Below are 20,333 nucleotides of genomic sequence, written 5' to 3'. Positions count from 1 at the left end.
TATTTGATGGAAGCAGGTATATCAATCCCCTTAATCAGTATTTTGTGGAAGCACGTGTATCGCAGGCCTCAATGAATATTTGATGGAAGCAGGTATATCAAACCCCTTAATCAGTATTTTGTGGAAGCAGGTATATAGAACCCCTTAATCAATATTTAGTGGAAGCAGGTATATCGCACCCCTTAATCAGTATTTGGGAATTGGTGGAAGCAGGTATATCAAACTTCTTAATCAGTATTTTGCAGAAGCAGGTATATTGCAGGCCTCAATCAATATTTGATGGAAGCAGGTATATCAATCCCCTTAATCAGTATTTTGTGGAAGCACGTGTATCGCAGGCCTCAATGAATATTTGATGGAAGCAGGTATATCAAACCCCTTAATCAGTATTTTGTGGAAGCAGGTATATAGAACCCCTTAATCAATATTTGGTGGAAACAGGTATATCGCAAACCTCAATCAGTATTTTGTGGACGCAGGTATATCGCAGGCCTCAATCAATATTTGATGGAAGCAGGTAAATCGCACCCCTCAATCAGTATTTTGTGGAAGCAGGTATATCAAACCCCTTAATCAGTATTTTGTGAAAGAAGGTATATTGCACCCCTCAATTATATTTTTTTGGGGCAACAGGTATATCACACCAGTTGCAATTAGTTATTCCAATAGCGTTTGTCCCTCTATATAGCTGTGGTATCCCAGCAGAACCGCACACAACTGCTGCACAATACAAATGCACTATAATATACTTTCTATGTTATAAAATAAAATATAAGTATATCACACCTATCGATAACACACCTATACCAGTCCTTAAAAGGACTTTTGTGGCCATATTAGCTAGCGTTTGGTGTCCCTAACAGTCTGTCCCTGCTCCACATACCAACCTCTCCCTACACTGGCAAAACACAGTATGTAAAATGGCTGGCAGATCGGGTTCTGTTATAGGGTTGGGTGTGTCCATGTGCTGAAACATCTCAATTGGCTGTGATGTCCCACCTTATGGATGTGTCATGGGTCAAAGTTCGGCGCAATGCAAAAGAATATGGCGCATGCGAACATCGCCATGTTTGCATGTTCGGTGAAACGACTGCTGGGTGAACCACAAGGCCATCTCTATTAATGACCACTAGGGTTCTTACTTCCACTAAAGTTGCAGTCCATTGCAGGCAAGATCCTTTCCTGGTAACAGAGACCAGAAGATGGCTGAGAGGAAAACTGCTTCTGAACATCACATGAGCCTCCTGTGTGTCTGTAAGTGTGATTTATTCCTCTTTATCTTTTCTGTGAGCTGAGAACAAACATAGTGGGAAGTACGGGAAAGGATGTCACAGCAGTACAGTGCTGGCAGAAGGGAGATGTCCTCTGCTTCTGAATGAAATGCATCTAGTTGTGTAACTGAATAATATGGCTGAAAAAAAACCATTAGGGAAGCCCAAACCTAACTGTTCCTTCATCGATATGATTTTACAAAGAAGCTCAACATACATTATGTAAACTTTTTCTTTTTTTAACTCAAGTACACTTTAACCCCTTCCCGACCAGCGCCTTAATAGTACGGCGCAGCCGGATGTGACTTGCTGCCCAACGCCGTACTATTACGGCGGGCTGATCGGGCGGGTGCAGGAGCTGCGCCGCCCGATCAGTGGCAGGGGTCCGGTAGTGACTGATAGCCGGACCCCTGCTGTATATACGCCGGCATCGGTGAAAACACTGATGCCAGCGCATTAACCTTTGATGTGCTGCGGTCCGCGCTGACCGTGGCACGTGCGATGTATGGGGAGGGAGCGAGCAGCCATCAGGTCCCTGCACTGCTGTGACGGGGACCCGATAGCAGAGAAGGCAGCCCGATGCCTTACTTAGGCATCGTGGCTGCCTTCTCTCTTAGCCATCGTGGCTGCCTTCTCTCTTAGCCTGTGAGATCCAGCCCCCTGAATCTCACAGGCAAGCAGGCTGTAAGTATATTATAATGGTAATACACTTACAGCCAATGCATCACAATACAGAAGTATTGTGATGCATTGTAAAGGGGATCAGACCCCAAAAAGTTGAATTCCCAGAGTGGGACAAAAAATTAAGTTAAATAAAAGTTAAAAAAAGAAAGTTTTACAAAAAAATTAAGTTTCAAGTAAAAAAAAGCATCCTTTTCCCAAAATAAAGTAATACAATTTTTTTTAAAATAGGGAAAAAAAGAACATATTAGGTATCGCCGCGTCCGTATCGACTGGCTCTATAAAAATATCACATGACCTAACCCCTCAGATGAACACCGTCAAAAAAATAAAAAAAATTTGGTCACCTTACATCACTAAAAAACCAAGCAATAAATGCACCCCAAAATAGTGCCAATCAAACCATCATCTCATCCCGCAAAAGTGATATCCTACTTAAGACAATTGCCCAAAAACTGAAAAAACGCTGGCTCTCAGACTATGGAGACACTAAAACATGATATTTTTTTTTTTGTTTCAAAAATGATATTTTTGTGTAAAACTTAAATAAAATAAAAAGCAGACATTAGGTATTGCCACGTCCATAAGGACCTGCTCTATAAAAATATCACATGACCTAAACCTTCAGGTCAACACCGTGAATAATTTATAAATAAAAACTGTGTCAAAAAAGCCATTTTTTATCACCTTACATCACAAAAAGTGTAATAGCAAGCGATCAAAAAGTCATATGCACCCCAAAATAGTGCCAATCAAAACGTCATCTCATCCCGCAAAAATGATACCCTACCTAAAGACAATCACCCAAAAACTGAAGAAACTATGGCTCTCAGACTATGGAGACACTAAAACATGATTTTCTTTGTTTCAAAAATGATATCATTGTGTAAAACCTTCATAAATAAAAAAAAAGTAGACCTATTAGGTATCGCCACGTCCATAATGACCTGGTCTATAAAAATACCACATGCCCTAACCCCTCAGGTGAACACCGTAAAAAAATAAGATTAAAACGGTGTCATTCAAGCCATTTTTTTGTCACCTTACATCACAAAAAGTGTAATAGCAAGCGATCAAAAAGTCATACGCACTCCAAAATAGTACTAATCAAACCGTCATCTCATCCTGCAAAAAATGAGATCCTACCTAAGACAATAGCCCAAACAAATAAAAAAACTATGGCTCTCAGAATATGGAGACACTGAAACATTATTTTTTTTTTATTCAAAGCATACATAAATAAAAAAAAGCATACATATTCGGTATCGCCGCGTCCGTAAGAACCTGCTGTATAAAAATATCACATGAACTAACCCCTCAGGTGAACATTGTAAAAAAAATAAAAAGCGTGTCAAAAAAGCCATTTCTTGTCACCTTACATCACAAAAAGTGTAATACCAAGCGATCAAAAAGTCATACGAACCCTAAAATAGTACCAATCAAACCGTCATCTCATACCGAAAAAAAATTGCCCCTACATAAGACAGTCGCCCAAAAAATAAAAATAAACTATGGCTTTCAGAATATGGAGATACTAAAAAATATTTTTTTTCAAAAATTCTTTGTGTAAAACTTAAACAAACAACCAAAAATATGTCATATTTGGTATTGTTGCGTCCGTACCAACCTGCTCTATAAAAACACCACATTAACTAACCTGTCAGATGAACATTGTAAATGACAAAAAATAAAAATGGTGCCAAAACAGCTATTTTCTGTTACCTTGCCTCAAAAAAATTTTATATAGAGCAACTAAAAATCATATGTACCCTAAAATAGTACCAACAAAACTGCCACCTTATCCCGTAGTTTCCAAAATAGGATCTTTTTTTGGAGTTTCTACTCTAGGGGTGCATCAGGGGGTCTTCAAATGTGACATGGCAGCTTAAAATTATCCCAGTGAAATCTGCTTTCCAAAAACCATATGGCGTTCCTTTCCTTCTGCGCAATGCCATGTGCCAGTACAGCAGTTTACGACCACATATGGGGTGTTTCTGTAAACTAAAGAATCAGGGCAATGAATATTGAGGGGTTTTTTGGCTGTTAAACAATTTATTAAAATGGAAAATCCTCCAAAAAAGTGATATTCCTGAATTTCATCTCCATTTTCCATTAATTCTTGTGGAAGACCTAAATGGTTAACAAAGTTTGTAAAATCAGTTTTGAATACCTTGAGGGGTGTAGTTTCTAAAATGGGGTCATTTTTGGGTGGTTTCTATTATGTAAGCCTCACAAAGTGACTTCAGACCTGAACTGGTCCTTTTAAAAAGTGGGTTTTGGAAATTTTCAGCAAAAAGCCTTCTAACGTCCCCAAAAAATAAAATGGCATTCACAAAATGATCCAAACATGAAGTAGACATATGTAAAGTAATAACTATTTTTTGAGTTATTACTATCTATTATAAAAGTAGAGAAATAGACATTCGGAAATTTGCAATTTTTTGCAAAATTTTAGGTAAATTTGGTATTTTTTTTATAAATAGAAATGAAATATTTTGACTCCATTTTACCACTGTCGTGAAGCACAATATGTGGTGAGAAAACAATCTCAGAATGGCCTGGATAAGTAAAAGCGTTTTAAACTTATTACCACATAAAGTGACAGATTTGCAAAAAATGGCCTGGGCAGGAAGGTGAAAACTGGCCCGGGGTTGAAAGGGTTAAAGTAGGGTAATTGTGTTTATATAAATAGCGTTGGTATAGAGATACTTAAATACTTGAATTGAGTAGATTGCCAATCGAAGGAGAATTTTTGTTATAGGAAACTAATTGAGGAAATGAGAATATTAAAAGGTAGGATCTGAGACTGTCTCTCGTTCCTGAATCCGACCAAGGACAACATCTGCATGGAGTTTGTATGTTCTCCCTGTGTTTGCGTGGGTTTTCTCCGGGTCCTCCGGTTTCCTCCCACACTCCAAAGACTTACTGTTAGTGACCTTAAATTGTGAGCCCCATTGGGAACAGTTGGATGCTAATGTCTGTAAAGCGCTGCAGAATATAGTAGTGCTATATAAGTGCATAAATTAAATAAATACACATATCGGCACCCCGCAATTGCATTTACGGGGTGCCAATAGGAGACAGAGGGAGTCCGCTCCCTGTCACCGCTTACATGTTCTAGGCGCCATTGCCCACGGCACGTAGGGGGTTAAACAACCCGGATCTGCACTCCTGCCAGTCTGGGCTGTTAGAGCAATAGCCGAGTCCCCGCTCTCCGCTGCACGGGGGACCTCTGCATCGCTTAGACTGGGCCAATGTGAAAAGGTGGCAGCCCAGCCTAAGGCCCCTTAGTGACCGCCGTAAAAAGGTGAATTGGTGGTCACTAAGGGGTTAATGCAGGAAAGTTTCCGTAGCTTTTTCAAAGTCAGAATAGCATAGCATGCTACGGTTTTATTCCATTCAATAGAAAAAAATTTACTCATTTTAAATAAATGGGGGATAACACATGGATCTTGTAAAACTAAAAGCCATAGAAGTAGCGCCATTAAGATAGAAGTGGTGCCACCGTAAAAAGAACCTTACCTGTTGATAGAGGCGGACTGGTAACTTAAAATGGCCCCGGGAACCTAGAAGTGACCCCATGTTGTAGGCGAGTCCAACTTGACAGCAGGAGGGGCAAGTAAGCAGAGCCAGTAATACTATAGTGTAGCACAAAATTCCGCCCCCGCAGAACCAAACACCTCAATGCAGACAAAATACCACCACCCTCGCTGCAGTAGTCAAGTGTATCACTGTCCTGAGGATGGCGATTGCAGTTGAATTTAGGCGAGTACAGGCGTCCGCATGCATAGGAACCTGATGCTCCTACGTTCAATAATGTTGAGAACATCAGATCATTGTCTAGGTGGCCATGAGAACGGCTCAGACAGCTCCCCTGGGCATTGTCCCAAAAGGAAATTTCCCTTTAGGGTTTAGGGCCAGTCCGCCCCTGCCTGTTGACTTGTCTGCATGCTCATTTAAAGAAACTCTGCCAGCAGGACCACCTACCTGCCCCAAGCCACTTGATACCTCAACACAGATTTCTTTCACCGTTACCTGTTTTTCTTGGTATGGAAAAATACTTTATCACATTAGGTTCTCTGACCAATGGAATTTTCCTTCTATTTAGAACATAGGTTGTTATTCATTTATCTGATGTAATGTTCAAAACCATCGCTAATCTCTCTGAGTTAAAATGCGATTGATCGACTAATGTAAAATACAAGACACAGGTCTTCATAACACTGTGTATAATAAACAGGACAATTATGTTTATTAAGACAAACTCTCCCGAGGTGAATGTTTGACGGAGTATAGTGCATTTCTACGTATGAGAGAATTGCCCACATTTAGCAAACAGACTTGCACAAAGGTTTACAGATAAGGATTTCACCAACATCCGCTATACTTATTAATGTTGGATACCCTTTGTACCCAGACAAGTAGAGTTGTTTTGAAAGATGTGAGAACTGCAGCCACAGGACATACGTAATAACCCTCCCATGCAAAATAACATATTGCATGACATGATCCTAGATATCAAAGCTGCTTACAGTATCATCGAATTTTGTAACATATGCTATCATTATATGAGTCAGCTGCACCTACAATACTTACAAAACACATCAAATTCTCATTTAAAAGGCATTTAAACTCTTTAAAGCTGTTCTAAACACAACATTGCTATGCCAATCCTCATCTTGATTCTTAAAATAGGTTTTCCAAGTGTTTTTTTTACTAATGACCTGTCCTTCGGAGTGGAGGTCCAACACCCGGGACCCCCGCTGATCAACTGTTTGAGAGGGCAGCAGTGCTCGCAGCCCTCTCTCTGCTCACCAAACACAGCACCGTACATTGGATAGCGGCTGTGCTTGGTATGGCAACTCAGTCCCTTTCATTTCAATGAGGCTGAGCTGCTCCTAGGTCATGAGACCGATTCAAGTGAATCGGACTGAGCTGCAATACCATGCACAGCCACTATCCAATGGACGGCACTGTGATTGGTGAGCAGAAAGGAGGCCGCCCTCTTCAAACAGTTGATCGGAGTCTGACCGCAACCAATCACTTGCTGATGACCTATCTTGAAGACAGCTCATTAGTATTGAACACTAAGACAACCCCTTTAAGAACTGCTCTCTCTGTAGTAAGCCTTACGTGCAGCTCAGGGGGTGGGTACTGTCTCCTACTGAAGACTCACAGTGGTGTAAGGGGACCTATATTTTAGCCACTGCTTAATAGGAAAATAATGTGCAAATCATAACAGGCCAACCAGAGGCACATACAGCTGTGGACAACTTTTTCTGGCTTGCCTCTCATCAGAGCAGGGTACTGGTTGACAAGAACCCAGAAACAGCTGTATATCTCTGGTTTGCCTGGTATTATCCAATTTGCATATTTTTTTCCCATGGAACAATGTCTGAAAAATAATTCTCTTTACACCACTGCGTCCTCTCAATGAGAGACTGTACCCACCGCCCAAAGCTACATCTACAATCGTACAAGACAACTCTGGTGCTGCTTCGCTCAAGGTGAGGAAGTATAGATATTGCCATGCCTGGAGAAACAGTGATCACTAAGGGTTGTGCTTTGGCCCCTTGGTCCACCGATTGGTGCAGGTCCTGGAGGTTAAACTCTTTTTGATTATACTAGTGTAAGGACAGACCACCAATTTAAAAGCCAAGAAAACTCATTAAACTCATTTTATTCCTAAGAGAAGATGCCCATTGGATTTGGCAGCTCCTATATACGCTGTATCACATAACCCACTATCCAAGAACCTGAGAACTTTACAAATTCAGTATGTGAACTGTAAAAGTGCACTATAGTAAACCTATAATAAAAAAAATCTTATGTGATATGAAAGTAATTCTTACTCCATGTCCTACATAATCATACATTGTTCCATAATTCCATATGCTGGATATTACCATCTCATCTTGCTTTCAGGTTTCATATTCATCATAGTGCCTGGCAAGAAATACAGTATATACGTGTAGGAAACGGACAGGGACTCTGCCAGGACTGGTCTGAGAACGCGATCTTAACTAGGGGGGTTGCATGGGAGGAGAAGGTTGCGAATATGTTGCTGGGGGAGAGGGCTTGTTCCAAAAAATTTACTGTGGGACCCAGTCATTTCTAGTTATGCCACTGCCTGGCACTCTTTGTGAATGACACACCACTATTAAAGGCGTCGCCAGGAATCTCGCATTCTGATGCTTCCCAGTCTCCATATCATCATGGAGGAAATGCCTGTTCAGCCAGTCATTGGCTAAGGTAGATCAGCGCTGCTGAGGCTGAGTAGGCATTTCCTGTATGTCGAGAGGGAGCAGGAAGCAGACACCTCGGGTAGGGTTGCTTTAACCATAGGACAAATGGTGCAACTGCAACAGGCCCACCAGCGGCAGGTCACATGGCTCATGCCTCTCAACTGTCCCAGATCTGGCAGGATGATTGGGAGACTGCATCATGTACTGATTTCAACTGTATCTGCCTCCTGAGGACCTAGGGGCTAGGTGAGTATTACTTTTTATTTTATTATACCTACTGGGGCAACACTATTGTAAGAGGAGCACTAAGGAGTCATTCTTACCGTGACAGGATGCTTAGGGGGCAAAAATAATTCTAACGTTCTAGTGTGGGGTGGGGGGGTACTTAGGCACCAATGTGTTAAAACAGCTCTGCCTGTAGGGGATGGTGAAGCATCAGAACGGGAACAGCAGGGGATCAGTAAGGTGAATATTGTTTTATTCTATTATTTTCCATTATGGGGAGCTTCATTGTATAAAATAAATACATTTATACACACGGACAACACCCTTTAAAGGGAATCTGTCAGCTCCGAAACAGCCCCCAAACTAGAGTAAGCAGTGTATAGTGTCTATGACGCTGAGTCCAATTATGTAATAGAAAGCAGACTCCACAACTACTATGGGGCCTGGGGTAGGGGAGGTGGGAATAGCACATAACTTGTTCTCTTCTCTTCCCCAAGTGAAAACACTGCATTTTCATGTAGCCGCCACTAGGGAGAGCTCAATGCAAAGAGATAAATACAACTTTCATTCTATGCACTAAGCTCCCCCTAGTGGTGGCTGCAGGAAGCCAGTTTTATAATAGAATAGAAAGCCAGTTTTCTGGTGTAAATAAATTGAGGAATATGGTGTCCAGAATGAGCGCCATATTTTTTAAGCACCTGTTCCACTTTTTCCAACATAAAAGTTGGAAAAAGTAGGTGAGACCAAAGATAACTTTTTTTTATTACAATTTGAATTTAATAAAACTTTATTGCACTTAAAATTGTCAGAAATCTGGGTTGAGCAGGTTCTGCATTATTATGGGAGTGATTAATGCTTGTACACTGGGAATATAGGTGCTATGGGGCCCTATGAGATCTGTGTATGCCTCTGTCCATACTGAATTGCATTCCGACCCTATGCTCCCACAAAGTGGCAGTAAAGTGCATCAAGAGAACTCCCGAACTCATGTACATAATTGAGAGGACTCAAAAAGGAGTCCTCTCAATGTATTTTACTGCTAGCTTCTGGGAGCACAGTATTATGAAGATACAAATGACCTAATCGGACTCGGTGTCCCTTAGTCTATACACTGTTTGCGCTAGTTTGGGGGATATTTTGGAGCTGGCAGATTCCCTTTAAAGGCTTCTTTTCAACATGAACTGGATATCTGCCTGAACAGCTAATGCAGTTACTAAACCGTGGTTTATCCTCACAGGAAAACACAAAGTGTAGCGGCTTGTAGAAAATAAAATATTACATGTTTCTAACAGAAAATATACAGACATAGCTCTGAGGCTAAAGTCATTTTCTAGTACAGTTAGGTCTACTGTGCTTTTCCCTGTAGACGATCCTATCCCAATCAAAACTGCACATTTTCTTTTAAGGCAACCATGATACAATCCTTACATTGGTAGTAATCCTTTAAATGGTTTTTCCAATTCTTTAAAACTAATAAGCTGCAGTTAGAGGAGGCTATGGATGTCAAATCAGTAGAGGTCCAACTGCAATACTCAGCACAGCCCCTACTTGAATCTATGGGCCTTTGGTCCATTTTTTTTTAAAATCAATTATGTAATAAGAAACATTGTTGCAATAGTTTTTTTTTTATTAAAATGTTTATCCACTTTGGTTCTGCAGTGTGCATGGGTTGAACTACATAGCAAGCTGCAAAACGCCTTCACAGTCAATTCCATCAGACAGGCTCATCTTTTGCCCCTTTTACCTTTCTTGAGCAATCATTTTGCTGAATTCAAAATTCAGCAAATGATTGTTCAGAGGAGAAGAGAGAGGGAAGGGAGACATCAAAAAGCTTTGACCATTGCATCGATGACCAGCTTTACATGTTTTTTAGGCCCTGCATATAAAGGGGTATTCCCACAATCCATAAATGTCTGATTGCTATGAACCTCACAGCGTGTTTGACAACAAAGACCAGGAGCCCAAGTGATAGCTCCACACTGCATGACCACAGTGAGCAGGAGTTTGAACGTTTGTGACAGTAGATGGGACTGACCAAGTTAGGGGAGCACTGTCTTCATGGTGGAAGGCTTGGGAGCCCCATTTGGTGATTGTCCCATTAGTCTCATATTTATCAACCAACCTGTGGGTAGGTGATAAATGTTGATTGTGAGAATATGCAGTACATTTTAGGTCAACATACCACCATACCCTTCTACAGCAAAACAGCCACCCACTGGGGTATCTAAACCCTAGCTGTTGTGTTTTTACAGTGGTTGTCCCCCACTAACTTCAAGGAGGACAGCAAAGGTTATCCACAGGGTAAAAGCAACAACTGAAATTCTAGCCTACGGTGCCACATTTGATGCTTTCCAGTAATGATTTGGGACTGCCCAACATCACCACGAGATGCTTTGAAGACAATATGAGTCAGCAACTCAACCTCCCGACACCATGCTGAGGGTAAAGCATATTTATACGTATATATTCTACTCTTACAACTTGTAATGTCTTGTTTTGGGGCAAAAAGTACATGGTAATTTCTAACCTAACATTTATGTTAATGGCCAATTACCGCTCGAGTAGAGTAATTGCACTATAATAATTCAAGTATGGCAACTGCATCGTACATTTAATGGTAAAGAGTCAATACATGTTGCCTGTAAAGCCTGTGCTCTTCACAGTCCATATCCTAGTGCTGAGAAAACGAAAACTAATCTTTCATTTTAAGGCTACAATGTGTTGTGAAGTGGACTTCATTACTTTAATTAATGCCAAGAGATATTACGTTCAAAGATGATGGATTCAATTAAAGGTGTTAGCAGAATTTAGCCATTAGATAATTACCGAGAAGCAGGCCATTTCATGTCAGAAATGAACTGGTAATTAGAACCTTTTTTCCAGTTTGCCTTTATAGCTTCAGAACGTATATAATATGCGTTTACATAATATTTTTAGAACAAAAATGGTACAATTGAAAATACGCAGCTATGTCCACATTCGCAGCCAATTTTACTTCATTGCACCTAAAATGAGAAATGAAGTAACTTTGTAGGCAGTCTTTATGAAAGGGGTTCTCTGGAAGTTGAATATTGATGACCTATCCCCAATATCTGAATAAAATGGGAGGGGATGGGACCCATGAGAGGGTCCACACCCTTGGTAGAGACACTATCGGCTCAACTGAACGACCCGGTCAGTATTTGATACACACTTTTCTTTATTTCAAGGTAGACAACGCGTTTCAGAGCAGACAGTGCTCCTTTTCAAGTCTAAAAGGACACATACGGTATGTGCGTAAACAAACATTTGGAAAAAATGTAGATACAGAGCATTAAAAGTAACTGACAAGGTTAATATCAAAAAAATTATAAATAAAAGCAGTTAACACGATAAATGATCGTGACATGATGCTTGGTCATAGTTACAGTAAAACAATTCATAATAGTTGATCATTGCTTGTAGCTAATAATGGAAGGAAGGACTGAGGGTATACGGATATTAATATGAATTAAATTGTATAGATGCGTGAGAGGAGATGAATAAATAAATAAATATACCTATCAATCTATGGCTAAATGTAAATTAAATAAAATCAATTGGATAAAAAAAAAAATCGGCTATTGAACATATATACATATAAACGCACACACACATATATAGAAACATAGAATGTATCGGCAGATAAGAACTATTTGGCCCATCTAGTCTGCCCAATATACTGAATACTATGGATAGCCCCTGGCCCTATCTTATATGAAGGATGGCCTTATGCCTATCCCAATTGGAAAGTTGCTTTCCCCTTACTATGAAAGAACCTCCCCAGCAGCCATTTTCTACAGTTTTTTTTAAAGTTCTGATAGAGACAGCAGTGTCATTGCTGTGCTCTGTGCTTTACTGTGTCATTACATTAGATAAAGAGTTAGATAGCTTAAACATAGAAACGTAGAAACATAGAATGTGTCGGCAGATAAGAACCATTTGGCCCATCTAGTCTGCCCAATATACTGAATACTATGAATAGTCCCTGGCCCTATCTTATATGAAGGATGGCCTTATGCCTATCCCATGCATGCTTAAACTCCTTCACTGTATTTGCAGCTACCACTTCTGCAGGAAGGCTATTCCATGCATCCACTACTCTCTCAGTAAAGTAATACTTCCTAATATTACTTTTAAACCTTTGCCCCTCTAATTTAAAACTATGTCCTCTTGTAGCAGTTTTTCTTCTTTTAAATATTCTCTCCTCTTTTACCTTGTTGATTCCCTTTATGTATTTAAAAGTTTTTTTTATCATATCCCCTCTGTCTCGTCTTTCTTCCAAGCTATACATGTTAAGCTCTTTTAATCTTTCCTGGTAAGTTTTATCCTGCAATCCATGTACTAGTTTAGTAGCTCTTCTCTGAACTCTCTCCAAAGTATCAATATCCTTCTGGAGATATGGTCTCCAGTACTGCGCACAATACTCCAAATGAGGTCTCACTAGTGCTCTGTAGAGCGGCATGAGCACCTCCCTCTTTCTACTGGTAATGCCTCTCCCTATACACCCAAGCATTCTGCTAGCATTTCCTGCTGCTCTATGACATTTTCTGCCTCCGTCATCTATTATTTTAGTCACCCAATCAAAAAAATCAATAAGATTAGTTTGACATGATCTCCCTGAAGTAAACCCATGCTGTTTTTCATCTTTCAATCCATGGGATTTTAGATGTTCCACAATCCTCTCCTTAAGTATGGTTTCCATTAATTTCCCCACTATTGATTTAAGGCTTACTGGCCTATAGTTGCCCGATCCCTCCCTATTACCTTTCTTGTGAATGGGCACAACATTTGCTAATTTCCAATCTTCTGGGACAACTCCTGTTGCCAGTGATTGGTTAAATAAATCTGTTAATGGTTTTGCTAGTTCACCGCTGAGCTCTTTTAATAGCTTTGGGTGTATCCCATCAGGCCCCTGTGACTTATTTGTATTAATTTTAGACAGCTGACTTAGAACCCCTTCCTCTGTAAAGACACATGCGTCAAAAGATTCATTAGTCCTCTTTCCTAACTGAGGTCCTTTTCCTTCATTTTCATTTGCAAAAACTGAACAGAAGTATTCATTGAGGCAGTCAGCTAGTTCTTTATCTTCTTCCATATACCTTCCTTCTTTTGTTTTTAATTTGTTAATTCCTTGTTTTAGTTTCCTTTAGTACCACAGTGGTCTCTTCCTTTTTTTGCTTTTACTGACAAGCCTAATGCAATTATCTGTTGCCTTCAATAGTGCTACTTTTAAGTAGTCCCATTTCTCCTGGACTCCATTGAAACTGTTCCAATCTGATAGGGACTCGTATACCACTAATCTAATTTTAGAAAAGTCAGTTTTTCTAAAATCGAAAACTTTTGTTTTTGTGTGGTGTGACTCAGTCACTGTACTTATAGTAAACCACACTGACTGGTGATCACTAGATCCGAAGCTTTCCCCTTCAGTAATATCAGATACCAAATTCCCATTTGTGAATACTAAATCTAAAATGGCCTCCTTCCGGGTTGGCTCCTCAACTACTTGCTGTAGAGATAATCTCAGTAGGGAATTTAGAATATCTGTACTCCTGGCAGAACTAGCTATTTTGGTTTTCCAGTTTACATCTGGAAGATTGAAGTCTCCCATAATGATAACTTCCCCCTTCAATGTCATTTTAGCTATTTCCTCAACTAGTAGATCATCTAAGTCTTTGACTTGGCTAGGTGGTCTATATATCACACCTACACGAGTCACCTTATGATTATCAAGCTGCAAGATAACCCAAACTGACTCTAAATTGGTCTCGCTAACTTGTATTAAATATAACCATGCTCTATTAAGTGCATTTGTGTCAGTGTGAGGGCTACCCATGGGAAACAGTGGCTAGGTGTTAAAACCACGAATAAGTGAACAAATGAAATAGAATAGAAAATAAATAAATACATTTTTACAAAGGTCGTACATTTATTACTTAATGTTTTGGTTCCAAATATAAAAAAAATTCTCCGTAAAAAGGAAATGTACTGGATTTGCAAAATGCAGAACCTGGAACCACTGGGTCTGAACGAGTCCCTAGAAAGCAACTGCTTTTGAGTGTCCCATCCATCCACCCGTTCTCCCCCCCCCCCCCCCCATCTCCTTCCCTTTCCTCCCCTTCCATTTCAACATGCTGTCATTTTATATAATATCCTTTTTTTTTCTTTCTTTTTTTTTATATCTTTGCCATATTGCTCCCTCAGCTTAATCATCTCGCTTACTGTTTGCCCATTTGAATATTTTCACCCATCACTCATTCTATTTCCGCCCCTTTCCCTCCTCCATTTTCCTCCACTCCCTCCAGCCTACAACCACAGCTGTTTCCCATTCGCTATGTCAACCGCTTCTAACATCATCCCTCAGCTTAGTTATCTCGTTCATAACTTGTTCATTCAAACACCTGTAACTCACCATCCCCCTCCCCCCACCACATAGCACTCCCTTGTCCTGTATCCACCAATCATGGTATCCGTCCCCTCCCCTTCCACCATCACTCCTCCCAAGTCCCATCCCCCCTTCCAGTTTAAAAACCAGTGCACATTACCCTGCCGGTTTTCATGCCCGGCACCGCGCCAAGCAGGACGCACCAGCCATCATCAGCCGCCGGCACACCAGGTAAACCACACAGGCGCCGATCCTACAGCCTGTGCTCCCATTCTTTCCGGTTACACCCGCAGAGTGAAGGCAAAAGGGCCAACAAGTGCTAAGTGTGCAAAGCAGTAATCAAAGTAAAAGGTGGCTACTTTGAAGAACCTAGAATATGACATATTCAGTTGTTTCACACTTTATGTATATAATTCCACATGTGTTAATTCATAGTTTTGATGCCTTCAGTGTAAATCTACAATTTTCATAGTCATGAAAATAAAGAAAACTCTTTGAATGAGAAGGTGTATCCAAACTTTTGGTCTGTACTGTGTGTGTGTATATGTGTGTGTGTGTGTATATATATATATATTACACTCACCTAAAGAATTATTAGGAACACCTGTTCTATTTCTCATTAATGCAATTATCTAGTCAACCAATCACATGGCAGTTGCTTCAATGCATTTAGGTGTGTGGTCCTGGTCTAGACAATCTCCTGAACTCCAAACTGAATGTCAGAATGGGAAAGAAAGGTGTTTTAAGCAATTTTGAGCGTGGCATGGTTGTTGGTGCCAGACGGGCCTGTCTGAGTATTTCACAATCTGCTCAGTTACTGGGATTTTCACGCACAACCATTTCTAGGGTTTACAAAGAATGGTGTGAAAAGGGAAAAACATCCAGTATGCGGCAGTCCTGTGGGCAAAAATGCCTTGTGGATGCTAGAGGTCAGAGGAGAATGGGACGACTGATTCAAGCTGATAGAAGAGCAACGTTGACTGAAATAACCACTCGTTACAACCGAGGTATGCAGCAAAGCATTTGTGAAGCCACAACACGCACAACCTTGAGGCGGATGGGCTACAACAGCAGAAGACCCCACCGGGTACCACTCATCTCCACTACAAATAGGAAAAAGAGGCTACAATTTGCACGAGCTCACCAAAATTGGACTGTTGAAGACTGGAAAAATGTTGCCTGGTCTGATGAGTCTCGATTTCTGTTGAGACATTCAAATGGTAGAGATCGAATTTGGCGTAAACAGAATGAGAACATTTATCCATCATCTGAGGGCTACTTCCAGCAGGATAATGCACCATGTCACAAAGCTCGAATCATTTCAAATTGGTTTCTTGAACATGACAATGAGTTCACTGTACTAAAATAGCCCCCACAGTCACCAGATCTCAACCCAATAGAGCATCTTTGGGATGTGGTGGAACGGGAGCTTCGTGCCCTGGATGTGCATCCCTCAAATCTCCATCAACTGCAAGATGCTATCCTATCAATATGGGCCAACATTTCTAAAGAATGCTATCAGCACCTTGTTGAATCAATGCCACGTAGAATTAAGGCAGTTCTGAAGGCAAAAGGGGGTCCAACACCGTATTAGTATGGTGTTCCTAATAATTCTTTAGGTGAGTGTATATGTGTGTGTGCGTTTATATACTGTATACATGTATGATATATATATATATTTATTCAATAGCTGTTTTTTTTATCCAATTGATTTTATTTAATTTTACATTTAGCCATAGATTAATAGGTATATGTATATTTATTTATTCATCTCCTCTCACGCATCTATACAATTTAATTCATATTAATATCCGTATACTCTCAGTCCTTCCTTCCATTATTAGCTACAAGCAATGATCAACTATTATGACCAAGCATCATGTCACGATCATTCATTGTGTTAACTGCTTTTATTTATAATTTTTTTTATATTAACCTTGTCAGTTACTTTTAATGCTCTGTAACTACATTTTTTCCAAATGTTTGTTTACGCACATACCGTATGTGTCCTTTTAGACTTAAAAAAGGAGCACTGTCTGCTCCGAAATGCGCTGTCTACCTTGAAATAAAGAAAAGTGTGTATCAAATACTGACCGGGTCGTTCAGTTGCGCCGATAGTGTCTCTACCAAGGGTGTGGACCCTCTCATGGGTCCCATCCCCTCCCATTTTATTGTTCACCTCACAAGGGCTGGCAACGCATCCAAGTGAGGACCAGACGACACTGGCAGCACCGACCTCCCACTATCACCGGCGTACACTAGTGTTGTGCCTACGATAGCACAACCACACAAGGTGAGCCTAAACTTCTCCAAAACGACCCTCTCCATCACGTACATACCACCCTATGAGCGCCTTTTCCCCTCTTCTTGCCTTTTTTGCAATATCTGAATGGTGGGGTTCTGACACTGCTGCCGATCAGCTGTTTGAAGATGCAGAAGAGCTCCATGAGTATTTCGGCCTCCTGAGAACGTACCAAGCACAGCACCGTACATGGATAGCGGTTGTGCATGGTATTGCAGCCCAGGGCCATTTACTCTAATGGGACTAAGCTGTCCCTAGGGCATGTGACCAATGAATGTTCCATTGCTGGCCTAGTGAGAAATTGCATTGCTCACCAAAGCACTTTGGCCTCTTCAAACAGACAGGAGTGGGACTCCCACGATCAGATATACAGTCAGGTCCACAAATATTGGGACATCGACACAATTCAAAATTTTTTGGCTCTGTACACCACCACAATGGATTTGAAATGAAACAAACAAGATGTGCTTTAACTGCAGACTGTCAGCTTTAATTTGAGGTTATTTACGGTGTAGGAATTAAAACAGTTTGCATATGTGCTTCCCACTTGTTAAGGAACCAAAAGTAATGGGACAGAATCATAATCATAAATCAAACTCTCACTTTTTAATACTTGGTTGCAAATCCTTTGCAGTCAATTACAGCCTGAAGTCTGGAACGCATAGACATCACCAGACGCTGGGTTTCATCGCTGGTGATGCTCTGCCAGGCCTCTACTGCAACTGTCTTCAGTTCCTGCTTGTTCTTGGGGCATTTTCCCTTCAGTTTTGTCTTCAGCAAGTGAAATGCATGCTCAATCGGATTCAGGTCAGGTGATTGACTTGGCCATTGCATAACATTCCACTTCTTTCCCTTAAAAAACTCTTTTGGTTGCTTTTCCAGTATGCTTTGAGTCATTGTCCATCTGCACTGTGAAGCGCCGTCCAATGAGTTCTGAAGCATTTGGCTGAATATGAGCAGATAATATTGCCCGAAACACTTCAGAATTCATCCTGCTGCTTTTGTCAGCAGTCACATCATCAATAAATACAAGAGAACCAGTTCCATTGGCAGCCATACATGCCCACGCCATAATTGCTGTTCACAAGCGCAAACCATCCAACTTGAAGGAGCTGGAGCAGTTTTGCAAGGAGGAATGGGCAAAGATCCCAGTGGTAAGATGTGGCAAGCTCATAGAGACTTATCCAAAGCGACTTGGAGCTGTGATTGCTGCCCCCTTGACTTCAAGCATGACTAGAGAAGCGCGCCGGCAGGGGATAAAAGAACGTTTTCTGAGCTTAGCCGCATCGGCCTTCAGGAAGAAAATTATCGTCGGAAACACGCTGCTGGCTACTGTCAGGTACTGCTGGCGGCTTGGGATGGTTTTTGGAGGTGACAGGTTCCCTTTAAGGCTGTAATGTAACAAAACACAAAAAAGTCAAGGGGGTGAATACTTTTGCAAGGCACTGTATATCCTTTTCTATAATCTGTTTTTATTTTCTGATTGCAGATTTATTCAATTTCCTGAACATGATTATGGAGGCGGCCATCTTGCCTGAGCTGTTCTTAACAGCATTTATAAAAAGCATTAAGAAAATTGCTTTACGGCAGCCACATGGTTCTTAGACACAGTGGTTAGGAGGGGACATCACTGACTTCTATGGCAGAGTTTTGTAAGCATGCTCTGTGACTTGTGCAGAGGTCGTTGTGCAAGGAAAGAGTAGATAAGATTTAACAATCGCCTATTGTGAATGGAGGATTATGTCCTATCTGTAATTCTAATCTGATTCCAGGATCAGACTACAGTTTGTTTGTAGTCTGTTACCATGGAAATGAAGAGGTCTTCATGAGAGTTTTAGGTACAAACCAAGTCTATTTGTAAAGCTGCTTTATGATTTTTTTAATTTTAGAGGCACTGGATTTTTTTAAAATTATAGTTACAACTGGAAAGTTATCAGTTTTGTGAAAAAATGTGTTCTTCACCACGACTTGTGCATAAGGATAGATTATTTTGTCAATTATATAGCAAACAATTTAATAGTCACCCATTAGTTAATCAGATATTTCATATGGATTATTTTTTTTCATTTGGAAATGTATGATGCAAAGATTACCTTGAACAATCTGTATCTGACTGAAAAAACACTTTTAACTTCCATTCTGTCAAACTGGTGCAAGGTCTGCATACCTAATAACAATAGAAAGCAACAGCTTGTAACCTCCAAACATTTCTACATAACACCTCTCTTCAGTAGAATGTGATTTCACGTGGTCAAGGATTATGGAATTAAAGAGCTGCTGGATTGGAACAAACATTTTAAAATAAATAGATATAGATAGATAGATACAAAAAATGTTATGAGCAGCACAGCGGTCAAATGGATGCGGTGTGTCAGTGGCTGAAGAGGCGATCCACCAACCAAAAATAGAAAAATTCCACGGCACTCCCAAGGAAAGTAAATAAAAAAAAAGTGTTCTTTAATCACCAGACAGCAGATGGATAGATAAATGGATTAGTTGGATCATGCACACATACACAAAAATACATCCAGGCATGTTTACATATAAAACTCATTGAAATTTAACTGTTAGCTGACTGCAGTTGACTATATACATCTGACTGGTTGGCAGTTATCTCTGCACAGACGTTTATAAACGTTTGTGGAGAGATTGCAGCTGCACACTAATCTTGCAGCTGCAGGAGCAGGGAACTCACTGTAAGTGACAGCAGGGCTCCTCACAGAAAAGTTTCTTACCATCCCTGCCTTCCCCATCGGTGCTTACACAGTACTCAATGAGCACTGTGTATACAGATCAGGAAGCGGCATTGCTCCTAATGATCATGTGATCGCCGGGTCCAGGCGTCTGCGCGAGCTGTTGGTTTTTAGCAGACCCAGGTAAGCTCTGTAGTGAAGTTATACACCTATCTGGGGGCATTATTCCCCCTGTGAATATGTCGGCCCCAATTACAGGAGAAACCAGCAAGTAAGAAAAAAGTCCCCTAAAGATCTTGTATGGCCTTATTGGGGGCATAAAGTGTAACATAAAATAAACAGATAAAGACGAAATTTGAAAGAATAAATGATTACATACACACCACATCGCAGCTTCTAGCCCTGCCCCCGGTGACCATAACTCATACATCCGATATACCAAAATGGCGGTTCCAGAACAAGTACATAATGTTGAGATCTATTTTAATTACACATTGTGCTATTTAGAAAAAT

The sequence above is a fragment of the Bufo bufo genome, chromosome 6 (assembly GCF_905171765.1).
Source record: "Bufo bufo chromosome 6, aBufBuf1.1, whole genome shotgun sequence".
In the NCBI taxonomy this organism is placed as follows: domain Eukaryota; kingdom Metazoa; phylum Chordata; class Amphibia; order Anura; family Bufonidae; genus Bufo; species Bufo bufo.
Note: the sequence above shows the minus strand (reverse complement) of the source record.